The 16,985-nt window shown below is 40.5% G+C and overlaps 1 long non-coding RNA gene across 1 annotated transcript; it reads right to left on the bottom strand.

The window, feature by feature from the left end:
- Positions 1 to 4,082: 4,082 nt before the first annotated feature.
- LOC106098151 (uncharacterized) lies at positions 4,083 to 6,737 on the bottom strand. Its single transcript, XR_003216337.1, has 3 exons — positions 6,693 to 6,737; positions 5,313 to 5,486; positions 4,083 to 4,621 (listed from the first exon to the last, which is right to left on the bottom strand). It is a non-coding gene; the product is annotated as an uncharacterized LOC106098151 (long non-coding RNA).
- Between the last annotated feature and the right edge of the window lie 10,248 nt (positions 6,738 to 16,985).

The following is a 16,985-nucleotide window of genomic DNA, read 5'->3' on the forward strand; positions in this document are numbered from 1 at the left end:
CACAAGCTCCAGAGATGAAAACATTTATACGCTCTGTTCAGACCTGCAACCAACCGGTATGTAAGTGTGTCACTCGATGTGTTGTCTCCATTTCCAAGACGTGGGTATAACTCCTGTGAGGAGTTAAGATGTGGTGCCCAAATAGCCTGTGTGGGTTCACGAAGGTAGGTCCAGAACAAAAGGAGTCTCTCAGTCTGTCAGTGGGTGTGCAATGAAGGCACAAAAATTAGAAGCCAGACATATGTGGAACTAAGCTATAGATGAATACATGAAAATAGTAGCCCCCCATTATATTTTGATGCTTAATGTAACTTTCTTTTGGAAAAACTACTGTTAATCTCTATTTTGTTGATATTTAAGTTCTGCCAGCAGAGGGCGCTTGGTGTCTTAGGCTACATTCACACTGCAGGTGAAAGCGCATCAAATCCGATTTTTTTGACCCTATGCGACCCGTATCCGATCATGGTATGACAGTGTGAACGGCACAAATCCGATATTTTCAAATCCGATCTGGGTCACTTTCGTATGTGGTCCTGAATCTGATACATATCCGATGTTTTAGAAAGCGACTGCTGTTTGAACGGTCATGTCGCATTAAATCCGTCTTTTACGTCACTGACACAAGACAGACGCCAATTATCAGCGCCGGAGAAGCGCTCGAGAAGACATAGCGAATGCTTCCTGGCCATCCAGTGTAGATGTCAGTGAAACTGTTGGGAAGACAACTTCGGAGAAACGTGAACATTTTATTTGTACTGTATAATCTGCAGATTCTGACAGAAATCTGCAACTATCCTTTGAAGCACCGCTCCTCTCTAAAACAGCAATAAGGATAATTATTAGGTTATTTACATTATTATGTAAATAACAAAATAACTTAAAGCAAAAATTGGGAAACGTAAAGTCCGAAGTCTTTATATTAAGGGCCATCAGTCAAACAATATTGTTTGCTCTGGGTCTAAACAGAGCGCGTTGTGTGTGACGTCTTCTTTTGCGCATGCGGGCCGCTTTGAGCGTTCACACTAGCGCGTTTGCTGTTGCATTTTATTTGTAGTGTGAACAAGCAGACAAAAAAATCGTATTTGATCAAAAAATCGGAATTGAGCATTAAGACCTGCAGTGTGAATGTAGCCAAAGTGACCCAGATCGGATTTGAAAATATCGGATTTGTGCCGTTCACACTGTCATACCATGATCGGATATGGGTCGCATAGGGTCAAAAAAGTCGGATTTGATGCGCTTTTGCCTGCAGTGTGAACGTAGCCTTAGGCATCTCTAGCTGACATCTCGCTAGAAGAAGTGTAGTCAGTACGTGATGAAGCAGTGTACAGCCCATGCATAGAGTGGCTTCTGTTAACCTGCTGTTTCTCTGTTTTTGCAGTTTGTGAACAAACAAATCTGTTGCACGGGAGATGAGTTGGCCCATCCTTGATGGTGTAACAAACACGATGCAGGCTGATGGACTAACAGCATGCTAACTTCCATCCAAACACACAGCCAGTTCACTTCATGATGAGGTAAGAAAGCAGTGAGTCACGTACTAACCACAATAATCAGAGTAAGAGTGGCTCTGACTGTGCTTCTCTGTGAAATCAGCAACAGTTCACATCAATGAGAGGAGGCTGAAGGAGGATCAATGTGTTCCTGCTGATAGAAACTGCTGGTACTGTGTGAGGTCCTGAGGACTGAGACTCTTTCTGCTGTGTTTCAGTTAAATCCAGCACTACTGAGGAGCAGTAACACTCAGCGTGAGGACTGATGAAGAGTCTGAGGACAGAGAATTTGGGCTCATCACTCATTCTGATCTCCCCCTCTCATTCAATAAAGAAACACTGCTAGAAGATGCTATCACAGCCACATCAGGCCAAAAACAAGCTTTTCTTTGCTGTTAGATTTAGTGCACTTTACAGCACTTTCATGCTGCAAACATGAGGAATTCACATTTTGAAATGTTCTCCTCCTGAAAGAGAAACTCTTACAACTACATGTCCCACAAGGCCGGCCTCCAAAATCCCTGAACACGCAGTCCCAAAGCTGACCCTGCTCCTCTTTAGTAAATCCTGACAGCAGTGCATTGTGTCTGTGATGATGTCACAAACACACACCTGGAGAGTCCAGTGTTCTCTAAGCAGGAAACAACAATGAGGTCATGTGACTTTTAAATACAAAAACGCATGTAGGGGGAAATTATCTCTAGAGAACAAAGCAGTTTGTGTATCAGGGTGGAAACATGGGAGTAGGGCTCGGTATCATCACTGGTTTCTAGAATCGATTCAATTCCGATTCACAAGGTCCTGAATCAATTAGATCCACGATTCGATTCAATTCAATTTGATTCGATTTGAATTGGGGAAATTTTGCCTCAGACAGTCAGAAATATTCTAATTCAGATCACGCATCAGTACATTTCCATATTTTTATATCTATAAAAAGAAAGCTGACACTTGCGAGACTTTATCAAAGGTGTAAGCATCACAGCAGATGCCTTTGTGTCACAGTAACTGAGGATAAAACACAGAAAAACATGAAGGCGATTTTCCTGGCCTGGGATTTTATAAAAATATTCTGCAGTAGATCAAAAACAAAAACAAAAAAAACATTAATCAACATATGAACATTACCTGATGCTGCTGAAGTGAAGCAGAGCAAAGTTACAGATGTTTTATTAGAGACACAGCTAAGCGTTTTGCAATTTGGATAATTTTAAAAAGTTTAAATGTGTTCAGTAGCCTATTGAGCAGCAGAAATTAGGCTTTCTTTTTGGAAGTAAGTAAAAGCAAAAAAACAGCAGCCGACAGTGCTGTAAACAACAGTAGACTTGTGCGTAACAAGCAAGCGAATAATGCAGAAAACAGAGCTTTTTAGACAGGAGACTGTTCTTGAAGTACACTGAGAGAGAGAGAGAGAGAGAGAGAGAGCTGTGCATGAAGTGTGATTTTATCATGGTGGAAGCAAAACAGCAAAAGTAAGAAGGAATTTATGACGATGTTTATGTGAAGCGTAGTTTGGATCTCCTTTTGCTGCTGGTTCAGTCAATATTATTTGGAGAGAGATAAAACCTGCAGCATCAGAATCTAGCGCAAGAAGGACGTAAACACAAAGCACGGACCCGCCAAAACACCAGAATCAGTGAGCTGTCGGCTTTCAGCGTCGGGGCTGAAAGGTGTCATCTCACTGATTCTGATCTGTCGGCGTGTCTGCGCTTTGTGTTTACATCTTTGTGCAGAATCTGTTTACCTGCTCTCATTTACTGTTTTAGCTGTTTGGTGGTTGTTGAAATTTTGTGAGGTTTAACCTGAGATTCTGGCATTTCTGGCAAAATAAATTTATATTAAAAAATTAATTCAGGATTTTAATGAATCAATATCACGTTATCCAAGCTAGAATCAATTTTAATCGATAAATCGATAATCAAAACCCACCCCTACATGGGAGTCTATGGGGACTGACACACTGCTGCCTCTGCTGTACGTCAGAGGAACTGCATGGATTGGCTTTGTTTTTGCGCCTATTGTTTTTGTCTTCATCTGTTCACTGAGCTCATTGTGACTTATTTCACTTTTCAAGACATTTCTGATGTGTCTTAATGTCACACTAGCAGTGACAGGAAGTGAACTATACACCGCTCGTGAAAATAAAAGCTCTTGTTAATCAGAGTGCAGCATCGAGTCTGTGAAACTTCTGGAAGATTGATCTGCTCAGTGAATCAGTCACACGCTGTTTGTGATCTGAGGGTGGCACTGGAGGAAAGGTCACAGGGTCATGTAAAGGTCAAAGGTGAGTCTCCTGTGTTCAAAGCTGCATCACTGACCAGTTTAACAGCGAAGATTAAAAATGAGTCTGATTCAAAGGTTTCAGTCACAGACAAGAAGCTCATGTTATGTCTTTTCTCCCAGCTGTCCTTCATCTCATCTCACTTCTCCGATCTGTGTTTCCAGGTGTGTCTGAGGCTCCTTTAAAGGTGGAAAAAGTGATCTTTAATGGGAAAGCTGCTGTGCTGGGTGACTAATGTGAGGTGGAGGCCAGAAGGTGGAGGTCTGGATCAGATCCACATGAGAGAAAAGCAGGAACAGAGTCATTCCTTTGATTCCAATCAGCACATTTATTGATCATTAGTATCCACATTAAACATTAAGCACTGATTCATCCACTGAGGCTCAAACTTCAAACTGCACACAAACATGAAAACATGATATTTATCTTATAAAAACATTGTGTTTACTATTCAAAGGTGTTTGAAAGAATTTCAAGGTGAGTTTGATCCAGGAGGATCTGAAGCCAGTGTCAGACAGAGACTGTGCAGAGACTGTAGAAGGACAGAGCAGCAGCAGAGCAGTCCAAATGCACTGATTATCCTCTGTCAGATCCGGAGGGACACACAGGGATGATGCTGGACTCCACATTGTTTCTGACAGTGGAGCTCATCTGCACTTCTTCTCATCCCTCTGTCAGTGACTACTTGATGAAGCTCTCCTCTCCACTCCATCTCCCAATAACATGGCCCAGTCAGAGTGTCTCTACACACAAGCTGCTGCACCTTCAACCTCTCTAGATCATCAGGAAAAAGCTCATCCTTTCTCAGCACACACATCGTCCTGTTTACCAGTCATCATCCTTCCACCTGCAGAGAAAAGAATGAAGAGCAGAGGAGATAAACGGGTGTTTCCAGAGACTCTTCATCAGCTGTCAATCAGTGATGCAGCTCACCCAGTATAAAGAGCAACAGGGACTTCAGTGCTGGGACTGTACTAGTACTCATTGTTGTTTCACTTTTTCTAATCTTTACTTTGGATTTTTATTGAAATTGATGAAAATGTTTTTCAGTCCTAGTTGTAGTTTGAACTTTCATTTATTAGAATAACCTTGGTCTGTCCACTCGGAGTTCTTTAGGAACTCCAACAATAACCCCAGAAATCCAGATGGAATGGTTCCATCTGTTTACTGGAGGAATTCTATCCAAACATCTGGTCTCATTAAATTCTTCCTCATCTACAGATTGTGTTCTTCACTGCTTTAAAGTTGAAAATGTATGCAGTCATTGGTCTGCATGCTGCTTTGTTCAGAGACATGTTTGGCTGTTGATAATGTTTGATCAGAGTGCGTGAGCCATTACTATGCTGACCATAAAGGTCACAGAAAGGCAGAACAGCAAGTGTTTGTGTCCAATTCTGAAATCTGTCACCATTCTCCTCTCACAGCTTCACTGAGAAGGCTGCAGCTTTACAGGAAACATTGGATCTATGTTTTATATTCACTGTGTTTAGTACAATACTGCTGATAGCACCACACACTCACTCCAACACTCTACTTACTCCAGTTTCTGCAGTTTGCATTCTGGACTCTTCTTAAGAACACACAGCTGTTCCACATGTGGATACAGCAGGTAGTTTCCTGTCAGGTCCAGCTCTCTCAGATGGGAGGGGTTGGACTTCAGCGCTGCTGCCAGATAATCACAGCAGATCTCTGACAAATCACAGCTACACAAACTGTATAAAGAACGAACAAGTGTATTAGACAAAGTGTGTGCTTGAAATCATTCAGTGTTTCATAATCTCTTCAGAGCTGGTTCAGAATGTAGAAGTTTAGAAAATTGAAACTCGAAACAGCTGAAGCCAACAGGAAGCAGCTTCGAACAGGAAACTGTGCAGAGTTTTCAGACTATATGCCCCGATGCAGCCAGTTTGAATTTGGAGATTTGAATCTCTGTTCTGTGACTAAGTCCTTGAATCATTTCTTCCAGTTTGTCCAACAAGACAGACTAAGTATTGGACATGTGTTGTGGCACCTAAATGTAACGTGATGTCCCCTCTGAGTCTGTCAGATCACCGTACTGAAGAGAGCTCAAACTGAGCACACTGTTGTTCCAGTCTGGACCAAAGACTCTATAATGGAACTGGGGGACTGCTTTGACTGCACCCACTGGGACTTTTTAAAGGCTCATGTTCTCACTTAGATCATCTATTTCTACTTACATTTCTTTCTGGGAAAAATGGGGATTACTTTGAAAACAGGAACTATTTTCCCCCGTGACCAGACCTGGATTAGTAAATCACTCAAACATGTTCTCAGTCAGAAGAAGCTATCTTGTTATGAGGGAGATAAGAAAAAGATTGAGGCACATAAACTTCTTCAAAGAGAGATAAAGCAGCTAAAATCAGGTATAAAAGTAAAGCAGAGGATGAGCTGAATAAAGGACACTCAAGGCTGGCTTGGAAAGGAATGAAGTCCATGGTGGGGATGCTTCACAGTCTGGTTTATGAAACTCATTCTAACCCTGATTGCCAGTGTTCCTCCTTCTCTTTTCCCATCATTCATGCTGGAAATTTAGGAGATTTGGATGCTAGACTGTGTTTTGTGTGATGTGTGTAAGTTTTGTGTTGGACTGCTGTCTGTAAGAAAAACTGCCATTTTGGTTTGGATTTCAGTGTCAGATAAACTGTAAGGTGGAATGAAGAGTTTTAGACTTTCACAGTGATTTATCCAATGGAGGATTTTTCTTGTTCTTTGGAGATTTGAAATGTGAACATTGTTCTGCTACAGTCAATGGACTAAACCAGAGAAGAAGAAAGCAAACTTTACCATGGAGATCCTCAGTGTGGATCAGTATAATATCAGCCTTATGTCCGTAGTTTAGTTTCAGCACAACTTTCACATTATATTAATCTTACCACAACTAAAACATGGTGACTGACCTCAGAGTTTCAAGTCCACATCCTGGACTCTCCAGAAAACCACACAACTGCTTCACTCCTGAATCTGACAGGTTGTTTCCTGTCAGGTCCAGCTCTCTCAGATGGAAGGGGCTGGACTTCAGCGCTGCTGCCAGATAATCACAGCTGATCTCTGACAAATCACAGCTACACAATCTGTATAAAGAATGAAAGATGTAAGTTTATTAGACAAAGTGTCTGCTTGACCCCTCCATGAATCACTACCTTATCGTGGTGGAGGGGTTTGTGTGTCCCAGGGATCCCAGGGGCTATGTTGTCCAGGGGCTTCTGGCAAATTGGTCCTGGGAGAGGGACCAGACGAAGAGTGATTCAGAAGACCCCTGAAAAGCCCATCAAGCCAACAGTTCACCCTGCCCGGGATAGGGTGCCGGGCGACCCGCCCTGGAGCCAGGCTAGGGAGGGTGCCCGAGGGCAAGCGTCTGGTGGCCTGGCCTTAGTCCCTGGGGCCCGGCTGGGCAAAGCCTGAAAAAGGGACATGGTCCCATCTTCTTACAGGCCCACCACCCACTGAAGGAACCGTAGGGGTCAGGTGCATTGTGAGTCGGGACCTGGAGGGTGTGGTTGGGAGGAACGGCCTCCTAGAACTGAACCCGAGTGGTGCTTTGTTGCTGGACGTATGTGCAAACCACAGTTTGGCCATAGCAAACACAATGTTCGAACATAAGAGTGTCCATAAGTGCCCGTGGCACCAGGATACTCTAGGCCGCAGGTTGATGATCGATTTTGTAATCATATCACCAGACATATGGCCATATATTCTGGACACTCGGGTAAAGAGAGGGGCTGAGCTGTCAATTGATCACCACCTAGGGACATTGAGTCCGAATGGACTATGTTCACAACCTCCATTGCCGAAGCTGCTGCACTGAGCTGTGGCTGCAAGGTGGTTCGTGCCTGTCATGGTAGTAACCCCAGAACCAAATGGTGGACACCTGAGGTGAAGGGAGCCACCAAGCTGAAGAAGGAGTCCTATCAGACTTTGTTAGCCTGTGGGACTTTGGAGGTAGCTGATAGGTACCGACAGGCCACATGGAACGTGGCTCAGGCAGTGGCTGAAGCAAAAGCTAGGGTGTGGGAGGAGTTCGGAGAGGCAATGGAAAAAGACTTTCGGACTACCTTGAAGAGACTCTGGCAAACAGTCAGGCAACCCAGGAGGGGAAAGCGGTGCTCAACCCGCACTGTGCTAAATCTTTACCGTGATCAGGCTGTCAACAACCTGAGGCTCCTGCACTTCAGGCAAAGATCCACCAGTTGATATTTACACAGTGCTGGTTGTTGTTGTAGTACTACATTTGGCAAAGACTGAAACACCAAAATTTTCCGATCCTAAAGAGTGGGATGTTCGGGGGATCCTCCATCCTCTTGGTGGACTTCCATTCGTCAAATACAGAGGGTGCGTCCGTTTAATGTGGTGAAAGAATGAGTTACAAACTCTGAAATCTTGTTCACAGCCATCTATTCCACAATAAACCCCAAAATCCTGCCTTTGACCATGAGCTGCATTTATGTGGCTAAGGAGCACCTTCAGAGTTAAAGAAACAAAGATAAAACAGATCAGAAATGTCCAGAGCGCCATGGTGAACTGTTTTCCGCGCTGTAGCAATGTGGCTTTTATTTTTTTTTTATTTAGGACAGTGCATGTTAATGAACATACATGTAAAAAAAATTACATGAATGTAAACATACCAGATTATAGCCAAGGGCGAATTTCCATCTGTTGTCCATAAAACATAAAAAAAAATAGATATAATAATTCATAAACAATTCATAATTCATTCATAATAAAAACTCCATCACCAGACTCACACATACACACCATTCTATTCCCAAATAAAACATTAAAACTATACAACTTATACATGATCACACACTTGATTTGTCCATAACTAGTTTTTAACCTGTGCCTTAAACAAGTTGAATGTAGAGCAATTTCTAATGGATTGAGGAAGACTGTTCCACAGATGGCCACCCTGGACAGAAAGGACGTTCTGCCCAAATGCTGTCCGTCTGTGGGGTGTAAACAAGTGTCCTCGGGTTGTAGCTCAAGTGGTCCTGTCTAAGCTTTCTTTACGCCTGAACTCCTTTAGTGGTGGTGGAGCAAGGGAGTGTAAGACTTTATATATTAAACACACTCTTTTAAGTTTCACTAAGTTATTGAAGTTCAGTAATTTATGTTTTTTTAACACATATGACTTTGGTGGTGTGAAGTCGGTTTTTTGTCAAGTAGTTTTAAACTTCGTTTATAAATGTTTTCAATAGTCTTAAGTGTTGTTGGACAAACAAGTGACCAGGATGTCAAACAATAGTCTATATGAGAGATGATCATTGAGTAAAAATAAGTTTTTGCAACAGTCATATTTAAATTACTATGTATATGATTAAAATTTTGATTATTAAATTTAAGTACCTGGGACACTTTATTTATGTGACTCTTGAAGGATAATGTTGGGTCTAGAATGACCCCAAGATATTTAAATTCTGGAACTAATTCAAGCTCTACTCCATCCAGGAATATGTTTGATTGCTTCAAGTTTAAGGGGCATTGTGAAAAATACATGCAGACAGTTTTTGAGGTGTTCAACATTAGGCATGAGTCCTCCAACCAGCTATGCATTAATGCTAAAGCAGCTGTAAGATCTTTTGCCACCTGCTGGACACTTTTGGCTTGCGTATATATAACTGCATCATCCGCATACATTTGGGCAAATATATTTGGACAGACTTCAGGTAAGTTGTTGATAAAAAGAGAGAACAATAAGGGCCCAAGAACGGATCCTTGAGGAACCCCTGTATCACAGTCTAAATATGGCGATTTTACTCCGTCCAACACCACACACTGTTTCCTGTGTGAGAGATATGAGGCAAATCACTGAAGAGCCTGACTGGAGATATTAAATTGAGGAAATCTGTACAACAATATCTAATGGTTTACAGAGTCGAAAGCCTTCTTCAGATCTAAAAATGCAGCTCCAACACAGGGACTCTTGTCCAGCAAGCTCTTCAAGTTCTCCACTAACACACAGGGCAGTGTCTGTGGAGTGATGGGCCTGAAAGCCAAACTGCAATGGATGTAATGAGGGTTGGGTATTTTTTAGGTGAGCAGTGAGGAGTTTAACCACCCACTTCTCAGCTATTTTAGATATAACCGGGAGTATGCTTATGGGGCGATAATTAGCCATGTCAGTCTTCACACCTGCTTTGAAAATTGGTGTAACTGCAGCAATTTTCCAATCTGTTGGAACAATGGAATGTTCGAATGACATATTCAAAACATGAGTTGTTGGACGTACAAGCAAATCCATATGTTCCTTTAGGAAATTTGTGTTAATACCATATACATCAAGTCCTTTTGATTTTTTAAACCTGTAATTAGTTTAGCAACTTCAGTGTCTGAAATATGAGTGATGGTGAACAAATTTTGACCAGCATCATTCACATTATCAGAGCATAGGACTGAGTCAAAGCTCTGACTGATCTCCTTAACAGATGAAATAAAAAAGTGTTTAAGTTACTGGCAACAGATAGAGGCTCTCTTTATTTACATAAAGTTCAATTGTATTTTTGTTTTTGTTTGAATGACGGCCAAGTAATTTATTTAGGTGTTGCCAGATTTTACCATTACCTTTGGCTCTTTCAATTATATTTATAAAAAAAATTGCTTTTTTCTCAACCTTCTTGTTACTTTGTTCCGCATTGAAGTAAATCTCTGTCTATCCAGAGTTAGACCTGTTTTCAGGAACTGTTTTAGTAATTGATCTCTTGTTTTCATTAGATTCTTGCACTCTTTGTTTAACCAGGGCAGATTAGATGCTGTCTTTAGTTTCTGTCGACCTCTAATGGAGTATGTTGATATAACATCGTTGACAATGTCAGTGAAGTGACTGCTACAGAATTGTGGATCATCACTACACACTAAAGGCTCCCAGTTAACTGATGCTAATACTTTTGCTACATTTTGTCGCTGACTTCTTGGTATAAATTCATAAAAGGATCTCCTATTAGATGAATTATAAAAATGATTCTTAACCCGTGATTTTATAAGTTTTCTAGAAAATAATATAAAATTGTGGTCTGAAATACCAGTGATAAAATTATAAGATTTAATAATTCGCTCAGGCTTATTACTGAAAACCAGATCTATTTTAGTTTTAGAGTGTCTCGTTATTCTTGTGGGTTGTTCAATGTGTTGAGTAAAGTTTAAAGTCTCTATTATGTCCTTGAGTGTTTTTCTGTCCTTTCCACAGTCGCAGTTGACATTAAAATCTCCCATTACAATTATTTCATTAAACTTATTATTTATAGTATGATATTTAAGTAATGTCTGTAGTTGTTCATAAAAAATATTCTTTGCAGAAGGAGAGCGATATAAACAGATCAACGTAAATGACATTTCTGGGGAAAGAGTGATTTTAACAGAAATATGTTCTATTTCAACATCTATTGGTGAACTAAGTAAAGAGCTATCCAGGTGTTTTTTTACATACACAAGTATTCCTCCTCTTCTTGTTCCAATTCTATCCTTTCTGAATACTGTGTACTCTGGAAAGACAACCGCAAACTCAGTAGAAGAACTTGTGAGCCAAGATTCAGAGATACCCAAAATAGAAATATTGGAATTGCTTAGAATATGTTCCAGTTGCTCATGCTTTGGTAACATACTGCGAATGTTAACGTGTCCACATAGAAGCCCGTTTGGTTTATTTTTAATGTCCCAGATGGTGGCCGAAGCAAAGTAAGTATGGCTAATTAAAAATAAAAAGGGCCATTGCTATTTAACAGAGCAATCTCCATAGCAACTGGAAGACAAAAGGACTGGACTGGACTGCTTTATTTTACCGCTCTCCACTGAAGGCCACCGATGAGAGTGTGGGACCATGGGAAAGGTATGCAATTTTAAAAATATATGTATGCTTAATTATCCATTTTTTCAGGTTTAAATTACATCAGTTATATTTATTTTTAGGCAATAAGTGTTTAAGACTGAATCTATATTTTTATATATTTTTTTTACTTAAAAAATTAAATATAAATAATTTTCTGCATGCACATTCTCAGTTCCTGTCGTGACGTTACTTTTACGTGGGACAAAATCTTTTCCCCTGTTTTGTTAACCATCAGGACCGTTACGAAGATCAAAATTATTTATCAAAACAAAGCGAACAATAATTTAAGGTTGGTAACATTAAGTTCATTTGAAAAATACTATAGTACAACGGTGCTATTAAAATGAAGTTGTGTATTGTGAGGGCTGCTAGTTAGCAATCTAGCTAATGTGATAACTTTAGCTAAATGATCTTATTTAAGCTGTAGGATATTTCTTTGGAAACCGGCTTTGGAACCGAGTCAGAGGACTGCTGTCACGGCATGGACGAGTTTGGCGATGCCATACTGTCTGTGTTGCAGGGTAAGTCTTATTTTTCAGTTATTTTGGTTCGTTAGCTAAGCAGCCTTAGCATCTGTTAGTATCATTTCTGAAACTTGGAGCTAGGATTGTACTCTACTCTGAAATTTATCCACATTGTAGCCTTGAGCTGTTTTTGCCAAAATAGACTTGGAACATCATTCTTGAAGACAGCCAAAAAGTTTGACATTTTATCCTGTGATTATTACTTATTGCTAAAATACATTTATTGACAAAAAAAATGACCTCAATATGTAATAAGCCACGCCCAGGAAAAGAGAAATAAATATCACTTTTAAAGTTGTTTTTCTCTTTTACAGCTGCGAATATTGATGAGGAAGCTTTGAGAAGCTTTACCGGGATGACCTAAGGGATCTTTTTTCGGGACATGAAAATTTCTTCCGGAGAAAGAAGATTTGGGATTTTATCAGCCAAAAGGTAAATACACATTATACCACTAAGAAGATGATTACTGTCCATATTGTCTAGCATTAATTTGCCTAATTGTGCATTTTTGTTTATATCCCACAACTGTTATAGTTTAAGAGTACTGACCAAGATGCCAACACTTGCCATCAAAGCGAGAGTAACCCCTTAGGCTTTGATGTGTCACAATGTCAGCCTCAAACTTCCACTCCCATTTCCTACACTGCTGACAAAAAAATGAAAATGTCAGACCCACCAGAGTATGTGGTGTATACAGATTCAGAGTTTGGCATGGTGCGCAGTCAGTACTTTGCATTGCTCCACAGTGGAAAGGAAAAGGACTGTAAGATGCCGAAGGAGCTCTGTTGCAGACACAGAACACCAGCATGGTTGCAATCCTCCGTGCTAGTGCCATGGGGAAAGAAGTAAGATACCCCTCCAAACTCGAAATGAGAGCAATATCACAGAAGATTGTCGACTATTACCCTATGTTACGTCATGCTGACACACACGTCATACGTAAGTCATTCTTTACCCACTACAATATCTAAAATTGAGTGAGTTAATAAAAGGATGTACAAATATATATTATTTTACCACAGACCACTGACCATCTACACCAAACTGTACAAATGACTCCAAAATATGAAGTCTCCAAGGAAGAGGCAGGGTTCCATGCTGCAATGAGGCAGGCTCAGTAAGACTCTTTTCAACTCAGACGACACAGACAATGGGACTGAAGGTGAACTAAGTAGTGAAGCAAGTGGTTCAAGTGACTATACCATACTTCTTGAGAGCAATGATGACCTCAACGAGGACAAATCAAATGCAGGTGTGTACTTTGGTCTGCTGTACTAATGACTTTTGGACATATAAAACTTCAAAGAGACCACCTGCCCTCAGTTTTCTGTTCAGAGTGCATCACAAGATTTATACAGTGTTGAGTATTTTCCTTAACTTTCTAGCTATTCCCTGTTATTAAATTCAGTTCATCTTCTGTTTTTTCCTCAGAGAAAGAATCCCAATTGCCGCTACCCTTCACTGTACCAACTAAGTCAAACAATACTACCCTGGCTTTATCACTATTATCCAAGTCAGACTCATGCTCTGCACCCAGGGCTGATATAGGTCCATCAACTCCACCTCCAGATGATGTTGGTAAGTCCACCATCACCCTTATCTACCTCTCAGTCTGACTGTGGCTCCTCTTACAGCGCTTTCCAAAATATGGCTGCAGCAATGAACCCCGTTCTAAGTGTTTATTCCATAAACCATAGTGGTTTGGCATTAACTCAAGTTGGTCTGTAAAATCAACATATGATACATCCCTCATTCCAGTTTGCCAGTTAGCCATAGTAAGTATTTTAACACTGTGTTGTAGTGGGTGTTATTCAGTGCTGATTATTTACACATGTAAATCTTCATGCTGGTTACATCTATCATGCCTTATCACAGTGTTTCTGTCATAGATCAAATTACCTAAAAGATTTTTATCCGTCAGCTCATAATCACTGTCCACACTGATGTGAACGATATACACAGTAAACAACCTTTACCTTATTTTCACCACAGTTTTATTCACGGGCATCTTAAACTTTCGTTTTAATATTTGATTCTGTTCAAACTAACAATTAACATAAATTCATGATCATTATAAGATAAGGACACAAAGGGAAATGATCAGGACATATAGGGTCAGTTCATTATTCAAACATATTTAACCTAAACATTAATTCTCATAAATATTATACTGAAAACGGTAACTTAAAAACAACCATGCAACCTTATTAGAAATGACTGATTAGAAAAATCTGAATTTTGTGAAGTCTAGTTACACCATGTCTTACAATTGCTCTTTGCTTTCCCTAGCAGACCATGACAGCCTGAAGATGCAGGCGAGGCATTACAAAACCTTGAGCAACGTGTACAGGAAACCCAATGCAAAACCCGACCAAAGTGACATTGCTCAAATTTTGGACCTGGAGTTTGAGGCTAGACGAGCTTTTATTGACGCAGATGTTACAAGGGAAGAAGACAGGCCCAGAAAAATATTTGAAGCATACCTGTGCTTCAAAGACATACGAAATGTAAGTTCAACTACCTTCAGTTACATTCCTTGCTTTCTCTGGATAGGTTTAGTTAGTTCTTGACTAACTGAGCACAGCTTTGTCATAGGCAATGGATGAACTGCGTTGCATCGTTGGTGGCTCCAACTGCAAATACATAGATCAAATGAAGGGTCAATGGGCAAAGTTTTGCTCGAAGGTGCAGTTCTATGGCATTTGGAAGAAGTTCCTGAAACCACCTCTCCCTTTGGATGTACATGGAGGTAAGTGGCCTGTTCATACATTAAATCCATACATCAGATATGTTCAGATTACTTTATTAAGATACTTTTCTCTGTCCACAGTGGATTTTACCGTCACTCTCTTCAATGCACTTCCATCTCTTTTTCCTTCACCAACTACACCACCAAACCGGCTGGGAAGTGCCAGTGAGGCTCTCCTTCATATCCTCAAGGTGAGAACAGCTGTTAGCGATACCAGCCACTGTAACTTGTATTCCATTTACTTGTATTATTATTATTATTATTATCATTATTATTATTATTATTATTATTATTATTATTAATAATAATAATAATAATAATAATAATATTTTGCTTTTCATGCTTAATAAGAGTGGGTCAAAGTTCAGTTCAGCAGGGATTAAATTACAAAGTTCAAAGGCTTGAATGGCAAGATCAGGGCCTGGTTCTACTGGAGGTTTCTTCCTGTTAAAAGGAGTTTTTCCTTCCTACTGTTGCCTAAGTGTTTGCTCATAGGGGGTCATTGTTTGATTGTTGGGTTTTTCTCTGTCTATATTATTGTAGGATCTACCTTAGAATAAAAAGCTCCTTGAGGCAACTGCTGTTGATTTAGCGCTCTATAAATAAAATTGAATTGAACTGAATTGTGTCACAGAGTGTCACATAACATGACAGAAGCTGATTGGTCAGCTGCAGTGATGGTGGTGGAGCAGTATTAATGAAGATGCTGTAGAACAACTGGAACACGGATATATCAGACTGTTAGTGGGTTTAGTCATTCCTGCTGCAAGTGACCTGCTGAGAGCTTACACAGTTCTCTGTAGAAATTATGTTAGTGTGACTCATCACATGTTTGGAGGCATGTTTGATGTTTGATCTTCTGGAAACTCTCAGTATAAAATATAGAATATGCAAAGAAATGAAGACACGCTTCAGTCTTTATGGACCTGTTTCTGTACCTGCCACCTTCATTCTACATGTTTGTACATCAGTTTATGAAATCCTGTCTGCTGTTAAAGTCTTTATTTATTACTCTTCACCTGCTTCACTGTCATGGTTCGGCCTGTGCCCCGCCCACACAGATAGCTCCTCTCTGGAGCTAAACTTCTGCTTCATCTCTGCCTTTTTTTTTCCATTCTCCTTCTCTCTTTTCTCTTCTTCAGTTTTCTGCAGCTACAGAGCGACTCACAGCTGTAAACATACCGGTACCTGACCAGCTAGTATTACCCAGCATGCCGTGCAGCAGTGTCAGTTTGTAAATGTGCGATAATTCCTGCTCCAAACTGTTTCTGTTTCACAGATTGCTATGTGCCGTGACCTTTGACCTGTTAAAGAGAGTCAGCTGTGGATTATTCATTGTTGGGGAAGAATGGTACACAGTTAATCAGGGTCCCCTCTCTCTGAGTTAGGAAAGGTTGGCAGGCCGCTCAGCACCCTGTGAAGGGCCATATGTTCAGTATCACTGTTTGAAATGTGAACATTGTTCTTCTACAGTCAATGGACTAAATCAGAGAAGAAGAAAAGAAACTTTACCATGAAGATCCACAGTGTGGATCAGTATAATATCAGCCTTATGTATGCAGTTTACTGTCAACACAACTTTCACATCATATTCATCTCACCACAACTAAAACATGGTGACTGACCTCAGAGTTTCAAGTCCACATCCTGGACTTGCCAGAAAGCCACACAGCTGCTTCACTCCTGAATCTGGCAGGTTTTTTCCACTCAGGTCCAGCTCTCTCAGGTGGGAAGGGCTGGACTTCAGCGCTGCTGCCAGATAATCACAGCTGATCTCTGACAAACCACAGCTTCTCAATCTGTATAAAGAATGAATGATGTAAGTTTATTAGACAAAGTGTGTGCTTGAAATCATTCAGTGTTTCATAATCTGTTCAGAGCTGAAGAAGGTTCAGAATGTAGACGTTCAGAAAATGGACAGTCCTGACAACTGAAGCCAACAGGAAGCAGCTTCAAACAAACAGAACAAAAGAAAAAAAAATGAATTTTTCACATTAGAGTCGTACATTTATCATAAATGTCATGGGCTGCAGGGGGCAGACCGTAGGGGCGGGTGTTTGGTGAACCCAAGAGTAGACACAGGCGAGGAGACAAACCA

The sequence above is a fragment of the Oreochromis niloticus genome, linkage group LG23 (assembly GCF_001858045.2).
Source record: "Oreochromis niloticus isolate F11D_XX linkage group LG23, O_niloticus_UMD_NMBU, whole genome shotgun sequence".
Classification (NCBI taxonomy): domain Eukaryota; kingdom Metazoa; phylum Chordata; class Actinopteri; order Cichliformes; family Cichlidae; genus Oreochromis; species Oreochromis niloticus.